We start from the raw sequence: 12,521 nt of genomic DNA on the forward strand, positions 1-12,521 counted from the left end.
CGGCAACATTTCCAATACAGAGAATTAACAGAAAACATGTGCCAGTCTGCAGACCTCACGTATGCCAACATTTTAAAAAGTATTAGAGTTGGTGTATTAGCTCAAGAAGCACAATCAAAATTAAAAACCTGGCACATCCATGCACTCTATGGCCATAACTTGTGTGCTACTGATGTCATAGAACAATTAGCACACAAAAATGTCAATTGTATGTACAATGTTGAAAAAAGAAATGCAACCAATAAAATCTGCTCCAGAGATAAACTGGACGTACATGGTATGACACTACCCATGCGTCAACAAGCAACAACAAGACTAAATATCTTAGAAAACTCTATCTCCAACACAGCTGGTTTGGAGAAAATATTAAAATTATCTTTAAACTGTAGAGTAATGCTTAAACATAACCATGAAGTGGAGCATAGACTAGTTAATGGAGCACTTGGTACAGTTGTTGGCTTTCAAACATACCCACGTGACAACAATATTCAATTTGTCAATATCCTCTTTGACAAACTATCAGAAGTTAAAAGGATAGGCCGCTCAACAGCCCACTTCCTTCTTTTCAAAGACATGTATGTACACAGAGAACAATTTTCTCTAACTCTAGCATATGCAGCATATGCAGTTACCATTCACAAATCACAAGGTCTTACCCTAGATAAAGCATTAATAGATATTGGAAGCACAGTCTTTAAAGAAGGCATGAGCTATGTAGCACTATCGCGCTATGTACACTTGACAGGCTATTTCTAGTCAACTTTAATGCAAGTAAAGTAAATGCACATACTCCTTGCATTCTAGAATACAATAGCTGCATTCACTGTACACCCCATCTAAAAACCTATCCTGTTCCACAAAAAGCAAAACGTTGTAAAAGAAAACTACTTCAAACTGAAATGATACAGGATATCACTGAAATTCCTCCAAAGAAAAAAAAAGAAACTAATACTTCATCACGTACTACAACCAAAGAAGAATCTACTGGTCAAAGTAACTCAACTACTTCTTCAAAGAAGCAACACACACTCCAAACAAATGACTTTGACACAGAACTGTCAGGTCCATTCAAATTTTCAAATATAACTGCTGTAAATTGCTGCAAAAATGTAGCAAGAAATAATCTATTCCAATTGCCACCAATTATTGAGAACATTTAGTTACACAGTACAGACCAATTGTGTTTGCAAATGTTAGTCCTTCATAGAAATGCAACCAACAATTCTGACAACACTTACAGTGTTCATGGAATAAGACAAGAATTGGACTACTGTGCTGGAAATGTCAAATTCACTATAAACTCACAAGAAGATGCACACGAATTTCTAATGTACGTACTACAAGTACTGGAAAACAAAAACATACTGATAAATGAAATCTTCCAGATTTCATACATGTGGAAACATACATGCATTCTCTTCAGCCATGTGGCACAGGGCCATGTCCCTAATGAACGCTTCGTGTATGTATCCATACCTAACTGTGAATCCATTCCATTTCAGCAACTTGTACAAAATGCAACCCATGGCTATGTACTACCTGCAATTCAGATAATCGCTCCACCTGACAAATACAGACACATAGTAAATACGTAATAGTAATGCTTTTACGTTACAATGCAGATGGTCAATTATCACTTGGTAAGAAAACCTTCACAACAATAGGTATAATCTACAATGCAGGAGCCACAACCAATGCAGGTCACTGCACTGCATATATAAAAAAGAATTGTGGAAGGTTCGAATGTAATGATAGTACCATTACTCTAAAGCAGTGATTACCAGCATATCGTGTAAACGAGTACTTAATACTAAAACCAAAATTTAATACATAGTTTGTGCATGAACATAAGCAAATCTTCAACTTTAAAACTGTGCACAGTTAGAATCCGCCAACATGTATCTAACTGCCTCAAGATTCTGCATCAAGCAAACAGATAAATAAATACCACTAAAATGTAACAAGTAATACACAGTTAGAATACGCCAACAGGTATCTACCTGCCCCAAGATTCTGCAACAAGCAAACAGATAAATAAATACCACTAAAATCAAACAAGAAATATACAGTTAGAATATGCCAACAGGTATCTAACTGCCCCAAAAAATCTGTAACAACCCAACAGATAGATGAATAGCATCAAAGGAGAAATAAACAATTAGAATACGCCAACAGGTATCTAATTGCCCCAAAAATCTGCAACAAGCCAACAGATAGAAGATTAGCAAGAAACAAGAAATAAACAGTAAGACAATGAAAGAAATATATTGTACCACAACACAGAAGTTTTTTTTAAATCCTGCATGGATTTTTTTCCCCACAGACCAAATGATTTAGAAAACAAACACAGAAACTGAGCAAATTGTGCAGTACACTGGTTTGAACTATAGTACTTATAAAGTACTAAATATGAGGGTAAAAAAAATACAGAAATGTCTATCATGCAATGCAATAACTCAATATGAACTACTTACTCTAACATATGATCTTTTCTTTTATCACAGAGATCGAAAAAGTATGTCTGGTCCAGTAACCCATGTCATAAAAAAACTGCATACAACCACAAAAAACTCAACCAGTAAGTATAAAATAAATAGACTCACAAACACTGCAGTGCTTTTTACAAACTCTACAATCTCAACTGCATAGCCCAGCCAAAAATTCACATACAAACTCTACAAATGAAACAGTACACACACTTTTGGGTTGTGGATATTTGATGGTGTTTCATTCTATGGGTGTGTTATGCTGCGGTGGTTGTGGCCAGGGCCTAGATTCTTGGGCGCATGGCCTACGGTCTATGACCTTCCGCCATGCACCCAAGACTCTAGACCTTGGCCACAACCACCGCAGCATAACACACCTATACTACCATACATTTTGACTGTGGTATGTGGGCTGCTTATAGGAGATATTAGTTACAATCAATGCATTACTAACAACCCAAAACCAACATCATACTAAAGTGAAATAGCCAGTAGTGCATTTATCATGTCTGTGGACAGCCGTGAAGACAGCGGACATGGTGAACACATCGGTGGCACCTGCCACCTAAACAAATACAGTATTTGACCCATCTCTTACTCCCCAACCCTACCCAAGCACTTCTACACACCAACGCACTCCTCAAAATTGCATTTTGTCTCTGTTTGCCGCTGCTCTCTCAGCGGATTGAAGATGGCGGGTGCATCGAAACAATGTGACGCACCTCACTATTCACTCCAGCCAATCGGCCGACACATTGCGTGTCTGTGGACATGACGCAAGCTGATTAGCTAATCGGTGTCCTGTCCGCGGAGCGAACAGGGAAATGTGTCCGCGGAGCAGACATAGATATCACTAATTTATTTGCCTTACATTTTGGTCATTTAAAAATAAACTACTGGATGGATTTACACCAAATTAACAAAGGCACACTTTTGGGACTAAGCCACCGCTCCTGCCACAAATTTGGTGGAAGTCCGTACAGCAGTTTGAGCTGTAGGCGTGCGCAAAGATTTTTCCCATTATGTCTATGGGAAAAAAAGAAATGTTGGGACCCCCCTTACAACTTTGCCACCCCTAGACCAAACATCACCAAAATTTGCAAATAAATTCAGAGTGGGCCACATACTTTTTTTCAAAGTTTGGTGAGGATTCGTCCAGAGGGAGCAAAGTTATAAGCCGCCAAAAAGTGCTCTTCCTATGGAATTAGCAAATTAACCATAACTACACAGCCACTACCGTGGGCTGTGTAATATATAGCCCCGAAGATCCTCTACATATAAGAGATGCAAAGCACAATGTGACAGAGAAATTACCAGGGTGCAGCCATTTTCCTAGCACACAGACCTCAGTAGGCCCAGAAGCAATAGGGATTCAGAAAAGTGCTGAACTTGCAAAAATACATTTATTTGAGAATCTTTGAAGTTGATTGTGGCCTCAAGCAGAAGGATGTGACCAAGCGGTTTGTGCTGGACTGACCCTTCTGGGGGTGGGTCCAAGCCTGATTTCCATATAGTCTTTCCCCTTGTGTAATGGCTTGGCAGGCAAAGAACGATTGTCTGGAAGGTTGCCCAGAACAAGGACAGAGGTTAATATTAATTTGAAACCTTCCACCCATCACCTCTTTTGTTTTACTGAGTATATATGGTGAGGGGGGATAGAACAGGGGCAATGTGTTTGTCTTGGAAGAAAGACAATGCAGCGCAACACAGGTTTGAATCCTGATCCCACTGCTTAGAAACCTATCCCTGGTATTAAGCGTGTTATAAAAAAAACAATTTAAAAATTATAATTCAAGACAGTCCTGGGCCCAATGGTGGTGCATATGGGATCTTCAGTGCCAGAATCAATTGGGAAGCAAATAATGAAGACTTTAACCATTGGATAACACCTTCTCTGAATCCTGATTGGCACTTACACTGCATCAAGGTGCAAAGTAAATGAAAATCTCAAATGCATTTAAAAGGAAATGGCATTTATATTCTTAGACGTTATAATGTCTGGCTGAAGACTGAAATCATATCAGGCGATTCAATATAAGGAACTGGGCATTTTGATTGAATACCAGCTCCCACTGCAACACTATTGAGCATATATTGGGGATCAATCCCCATTAGGATGAGAATTCAGGGGACGAATCCTATAGAACTAACATAGGATCGCATGGGATTTGGATATTCTTCCACTTTTCCTGTGCAGAACTACAGTACCTGGTTGCTTCACAGCTTTTAATAAACATGTATTTAAGGAATTTTGAAGTTTTAAAGTTACTGTTCATGTAAAGTCATTTGTATTGTAAGAAAGAAATGGAGCGACTTTCGAATGCATTATTATATTTTATAAAGTATACTTTGATATTATTTGTGTTTAGAAATAATTAATTCTTTATATTACATTTCTTTTTTCTAATTGAATTGTATGCAAATATGTGTAAAGTGTATTGTTTTAACTAAATCACATACATATCATTTCAAATTTAAAAAAGTACACAATATCAATTTCTCATCTAGTTCCTTGATAATAAAGTGAACAGTTTTCCCAAAGAGAAGGTCATACCGTTTATGAGTACATGGAGATCAATACAGACCTCCTCTGAGCAAATCAGAATGTTCAGAGAGCAGTCAATAAGGACTGGTATTGACTGAATTCTAAACATTCTTACTTCCCAAAGCAGACAGTGAAACAACAATGCAATTTTGGTACAAGATGTTTTTCAAAAATACAATCCCTCTCTGGAAAGATATTTATGTCACTGCAACATTCGAGTTAACACACCAAAGAGAAAGCTAAAACATGGGAAAATGCTTTTGTTTTTTTTAAAGAGAAATCATCATTTACTTTAATGTTACCCCTAATGCATGCTCCCGTTAAACCTTTACCAGTTTAACCATGTTTGCAATTATAATGCTTAACTTATGAAGACAATCTTTTTATTTAAAGGCTATCACATTTAATTTATTAACACAGTTTTCTCTTTACTTAAGGTACTAGTGTAAAGTTTTTTTTCGAAACTCTAAAACATGTACCATCTATTACCACTATGTGGTAATAGCCATATAGACCTGGGATGGGTCATAATTGCTCAAGACAAAGACCCTTCCCCAAATTATGGAGGGTCATTATCCCACAATGATGATCCCTCCCTCAGTCTAAAAGGCTCTAAAAGCGAGCAAAAGAGGTAATCGTGCATTCTTGCTGCTTGCTCATGATCCAGGCCCAAAATCCATTGGTTTCTAAATCATTCCCTGTAACAACAAAGCTAAAGGTTCTTTTTTCTAAGATTTGATAACACAGGACATTCCACAAATAGATGTTTCAGTTTTGCTATACAATTCTCTACAATTTGTATTTTTACACAAATTACAAGGTTGGGCAAGGCCTCTTAGATTTTCTCTAGGTTCTCTGCCTTCTAAGACTGGCAAATTGTTAAAAACACATAAATAGTAGCAAAGTCAGAGCAGCTTGTCTACTTCAAGATAAAGTTGTGAAATATTACATAAAATGTTAGATACAAATGTTTCATTGCTAGACCAGACCCAATATCAACTTCTTTTCTTCAAAAACCTTTTCACAGCCATCACAGAAAATAGCACAACCTTTCCAAATTACTAGAAAACACAACTTTACATATCCCGGCTAAAACAGAGTTAATAATAGCATGTCACAATTTAAAATAAAATGTACACCTTCTATAAATCACTAAATGGTAAGACGAAATCAATACCAGTAATGGGCATATAACTTGAGTTGGGTTGCTGAGATAGATAGCATACTGCAAGTTCCACTCTTCTAATGGGTCTGGCATTACTTTGTATATCTTTGTATGAGCGTCTTTCCCTTATAAACCAATTGGCAATAGTTTCTGTTTAATATTTAAAATAAGAGGATTCCATGTGAAACCACCATGCTCCTAGTGAAACATTTTTATTTGTATTACAACGGGACACAATTTCACTTTAAATATATCATAGAATTCACTGGTGTTCTGCTTCGGGTTAAATACCCCAAGAACCTACATTCCTTCTTTAAAACCACAGACTGATGGCAAAAATGCTAGGAAAATTTTGTTTTTCCTGAATTATTTTCAGAAAACTGCATAATAATAGTTGTATTAGGGGTTTTAGTTAAGTGTATGACCTGTGCAACCATCTCAATGACTCTTATGCTCCCTTTGAGACCAATTGGTCTTTTATCAAAAATTAGAAAACCATCAGCGTAGGTCAGCGACAAGCAGCAGAATTTAAAATAACTCCCAAATCTAGGATCTAGAAAATGTTAATGAAACAGAGCAAGTATACAGACTTGTTTGACACTTTTGCTAGATGATATTGTTGAACTAACACCCTGCTGACTCTGTAAGTGGTGTTGTGTATTGTATATATTGTTTATTCAGACCTTTATACATTCAAAACTATTAGCTTTTAAAAAACAATTTCTAATCACAATCCACTACCATGAAAGGTACTACAATTCTTCTAACCTTTTGTGTACTTTTCTGATAAAGTGCATTAGTGCTATACCTAGTGCAAAATGTATTTAAAACTAGAAACTGGTGTTTGTAACAAAAGAGTTAGCATATTTAATAAAAGTGGTGAAAAACCACATTCTTTCACCTTTTGCCATAATAGAATTCTAGCAATTGTGTCAAATGCACGAGAGTCACCAATGAACGATAAATACTCTGTTACATTGGAGTTACAATAGATCTGTGATTTTAGCAAATTTGCAAATACCTCATTTGCCCCTTACTGAAGCCAATTTGAAATGTTCAGAATATATTATTGTCTGCAGCCCATTCCTTTAGCTTTTCTAGCAACAGGGATGCAAAGATGCCCCCTCCCACATCTAATAATATTATGTGATGATAATTATTCAGATTAGCACTGCAGCCAGTTTTGCGTATTGGCACAACAAGTAACTGTTTATACAAAGGTCTGAGAGCCCGTCTACCAAGAACAAACACAGCCATACAATTTGGTTGTGCACCCTCCGGAGTGTAAGGAAGAAAATATAACATATTGTTTGAACCAGGTCCGTTCCCAGTTGAGGGGCCTCCATACTCTTGTTTAATTTGTAAAACTTAGGGTTTCACCTTAAGCAACTCATGGTAATTCAGATGTGGAGCCCTTGCTCCCTGTTCTTTAGCTACGTGCAGCTTCACCTCACTGAGGAGGTCTCAAGAAGGCTGAAACATGTTTTTGGGGTTGCTGATGGTACGGGTATTGTTCAGAGGAGAATTGCCTAGCATTTCAGTTCTGGGTGCTTTTGTGGGTGGAACCAGACTGATATGCGAATGGGTATTTCTCTTCTAGGAAAGGTGTAGAGTGCTAACACGTTGTTGAAGATCCTCCTGAGTGGAAGAAATTCCATAGAACAGATTGTTTAAACCAGGTGATAAGTAGAGGTAAAAAGCCAAAAAGCCCTCTAAATGGTATTTTGTTCAGAAAAGCGGCAACACAGAGTGTGGTATGCTGAATGCAATAAACTGGGGTACAAATCAGGATACAAGCCAAGTTCTCACTCCAGAATTCCTCAACGTTTGAACAGACAACATATGTTTATATAGTACAGAAGGCTCACTGTGATGTCATAGTTATGAAAACCTATTGCTCCTGCTCATTGGCTCCCTCTACTAAACTACATATGGAACCTATATGTGCACAACTATGGATTGGACAGTCATTATCTAAGATCCCACCCATGTATCTTCCCCTAAAAAAGTGCTATCTCATCATATATGGAAATTAATTGGTAGGCCTTAAATTACTTCTGCAGTGAAAAAAGACATGTGCTAATCAGGTCCACTGCGGTTACACTATCCATGAACTGGCTGCATGATTACATGTTTATCTAGGTAAGATATAGGGAGACACAAGCGTGTCGCTTTATTTTAATTAAATCAAGTAGCCCATGTTACCTCCCATGCTATTCACAATGCCTTGATCGCAATCTGTGATTGCCATCCTAGCCTTAACATATTTATGAATAATTATTTCTGTGAGTCATCCTACACTTACCCTGTTAAGATTAAATCACAGAATTTAATTATTTTTTCTTTAGCCGCTCCTTGCATCTTCCCTTCACGTGAAGCCGGGCGCAGAATACATTCATCTGTTACCTTCTTCTGATTTCCTGGGATGCTATAAACTTGAAACAGTTTGCTGTGTCCTGGCAACTTGATTTATCTGACAACTGACCAAACACAATAATATCTTACTTTCGCCATGTGCACTTCCTGCAACGGCTCAGCATTCACATTCCATTGGCGTAGTCACCGTCAAGACGGCTACAGCATTTTCCCTGATTTGTTGAAGCGTGTTCAAGTGGGATTTTATTAATGTTGCAAGGTTGAATTCTCTGCTGGTGCAATTTTTATACGTAATGCAATTTTGTCACGGTATGCAACACACATTAGCTCTGAATTTATCTGCTGCCTACCGGCCTGGGGCATGTCTGGCACATAACATTTATCCATGTGGGTACGCTACAACATGACCCTACCTATAAACTGATGCCCTACTATTGTTGTGAGTCCCTATCTTGGTACACACTTTCCTGCCCCCTAGTCTATTCTATTGAAAAAGACACACACTTATGTAAGCCATTGCCTCCTCTTTTCCTACTTGTGTAGCAAACTAACTATTCATTGTGCCAGCTACATTTCCAGGAGATTTTAAAGTGCAGTTTCAAAATTGTTCTTTCTGATTTGCAATTCTTTGTTTTCTGGGGAAGGCAGGGGGCACCTGCTTTCTAGCCAACAATTGCCCCACTACATTGCCCCCTCTGGTAGAGTCATCCACCACACCTTCATTGCTTCTGATCATATTATAGCCATCATTGGGCAGCCACTCTCTGGTGAACATCAACCATTACTGTAATTCGGTGTGCCTTCTTGCTAGTCTTTTTACATTGGCTTATTGCTATTCTCAAGATGCAAAAGCCATTAGGACCAGTACCAAAATTGCCAACAGAAATTTGAAAGCATCTGTTAGCCATGTAGGCATCCAGGAGAATGGACAACTAAACCAGCTATTGTCTTCAATGTCATTTACTTCCTTTTCCATTTTATCATGCAGCTCCTTCAAGGAGTATATGGCCTCTGTCAAGGTCCCATTATCCTCTTCATGTGTGGGTATATATGCCACCCCAGGAGGGTGAACACTGCATGTAGGGCCTTGTACCGCAGGCCAAGTAATAGTCCATTGGTATAGCCATAATGCATTTGCAACCTTCATTGTCACCAAGCTTTACGGAACCATTATTTCTAAAGCATCAAGTTTGTGCTTGTAGTTTGGTTAGGGGTAGTGGTCCTGCCTCATCTTCTACGCATATGAAACATTTTGTAGTTTCTTTCCATTCCTCACACACACTCTGTCTGTGTTTTTTATCACTTCTATTGGTGCAGTTCATACTGCCTCTGCTTTGCATTCCATTATTCCATCAACTCATACTCCTGAGGAATGTACTTTCCCTTTTATTTGTAATTGCTGTCTGTTGGCAGACTGAGGTATCAAATTAAATTGGGCTTCTCTACACCTTAATACCATTTACTTTTCATTCTTAGATTCGCCATCATATGTGCTTCTTATACATAGTTGTCTACTTATGGGAATTCTGGTCCTGTGGCAAACTGTATCATTGCCTTTTGTTCCCGAAATTGTCCTATAGTCTGGCAAACAGCGAGATGTACCAAGCAGAGTGCTTGTACTCTCTCTCTCCAGCTTCTCTATTGACATATACCATGAGTTTTGTTCAATCTGTATGGAATTATCAAAATACCTTCTCATGAAATACTCATCTGTCATGCTTCTCCTAGCCCTTACTGTCTCCAGAACTGGGTGTAATACCATTTCCTGCACTAACTGGAAATCTACTTGTTTTCTAACTTTGTCACTAACATTATGCCATAGAGACACATTCACCTCATCATAGTCAATTTAAATGTAATTTGAGATAAAATAAGCAATAAAACAACAAAAGAGAAAGGAAAATAGAAGTACTGCAATAGCCATGATGTCAGTTGTTTGTAGATGTGTCCTGCAGTGTATTGATCAGGCAGTTATGAAGATATCAGGAATATAAGGATATGAAAACATTCATACAGTTTACTTAGTACTGGGCGATAGTCAATATTTTTTCAAGTGAGTGAGGTGAGCTGTATATACTGGTTTAAAAATATTTTGCATCCAATGACATTAATAAAGTATTTTATTGATGATTTTCAAACCACTTTCACTATTATGTGGTTAATTGAAAAATATAAAAATATAAAAAGAGTGCTGAAAAACATAAAAATATAAAAAATGTAGAAAATAGAAATAGTTACAGTAAAAAATGTGAAGATAAAAACATAGGAAAAACAGTCGGTTGTAGATGTATGTATGCTCTTGTGAAAAGAATTGTATATAAAATAGTCCCAATACAATGTTGAGATGTGAAGGTACAGACAATTGTCGATTAAAGATGATTGTCCATGTGAGAGATAGTCCACAGCAGCAGAAATACTTCAGCATCAGTGTTCCTCAAGTGGTGCAATGTCATTTATAAACTTTACTCTGATGTTCCGTATTCCTTTTATTTTGCACTTGAGCTCTTGTCCTGGGTCTGTTTTCGTTCTCTTCTCCCGCTGGATCCTGGTAGCTGGGCAGGTAGGCAGCACTCTTTTATTGTCTTTATGTTGGCCTATGTTGACTCACAGAAAAAATAATTAAAAAAAAACCTGTTGATAACTGCAGTGGTATTCTTGTCTTTTCTGTGCAATTAGCATTCCTTTCCTGTCAAGAACCAAAAAAGAGTGATATTTAGTCATGGACATCAACAAGTCCTGTAACACATTTACAAACAGTTGCAGTGCTTTGGGGATCTGTCTGCGTCTGCATGGGCGAGGTAACGGGACATGCATCCTACAACCTGTCACCAACTCCTAAGGATTGAGGTGCAATCTTGCTAATCTTGCTCACCGGGGATGCCTGAGAGTTGTGTGTAAAATAAATAAAAGAGTAACTCTCAGGACTCTTCCGGGAATTTTTTCACTATAAACACAGCAGTGTTGCAAGGAGGTTCTGATGGCACTATCACTCCCTGCTTAATGAGCAATTTTATTTCTTCATAAATACCCTCATTTGTTTCTTTGGACATTTGGGTACTGCTTTACTGAGGTGAAATTGCCCCTTTCTTTCATTTTATTTTTACTACTTCAATTCCTTTTAACAACCCACAGCATATCGACTGGTCATCCATAGTGTGCTGGGTACCCTTGCCAAATCTTTTCTCATAATTGATGGTTCATTTTTAGCTAACATTATTTGTTGTTGCACCCCTTAATTCTCTATTTGCAATTTAAGGCTTGTATGTATTCTTGTATTCGGTCTGGAAGTATAGGTCTGGTGTACAGCATATTATGCTGCCCTCTGTTAATGATATTGACATATTGAATTTGGTCATAAGATCTCTTCCCAGTATTGTAACAGGTGTTTTCCTGGAACATAGGAATGGGATAGCTACCATCTATTCTCCTACTGTCATAGGATGTTGCTGTCCCAGTGTTAACCCATGATATTTAGTAATTTTGGAACCATATCTAGGGAATGCTTTGCATGGGTGGATTGTTGGGGTATCTGACATGGTGACAACTTTCAGGCAGTGTGCAGCTTGGAACTTACACAGAATAAAAAATGCAAAAATAGTTGTAAGCTTACCGAAATGTTTAGAGCAAACATCGTTTCTTGACAGTTTTTCTGACAATTTTTCACCCTTACCCCTTAGAGCTATGCCCCAAAATCCAAATCCTTCCTCTAGATCACAATAACGAAATCCGCTCACAATCTAAATGCTAATACGTACCTCTACAAATCTGCTACTCTCACAACATACAAGAAAAATCACTTTTAAAGGACCTGCCTCACAACAGAATACAATGCCAGCAAACAACAATAATACAACACAAAAATACAGCTGTCTTCAGGTTCCCCCCAGGATATCCTCATCTCTCTGCCTCATTCACTTTACCCTCAAAAGAAGGCTGGGCCTTCAGTGGC

Source organism: Ambystoma mexicanum, chromosome 1p, assembly GCF_040938575.1.
Source record: "Ambystoma mexicanum isolate Mex_15411 chromosome 1p, UKY_AmexF1_1, whole genome shotgun sequence".
Lineage (NCBI taxonomy): Eukaryota > Metazoa > Chordata > Amphibia > Caudata > Ambystomatidae > Ambystoma > Ambystoma mexicanum.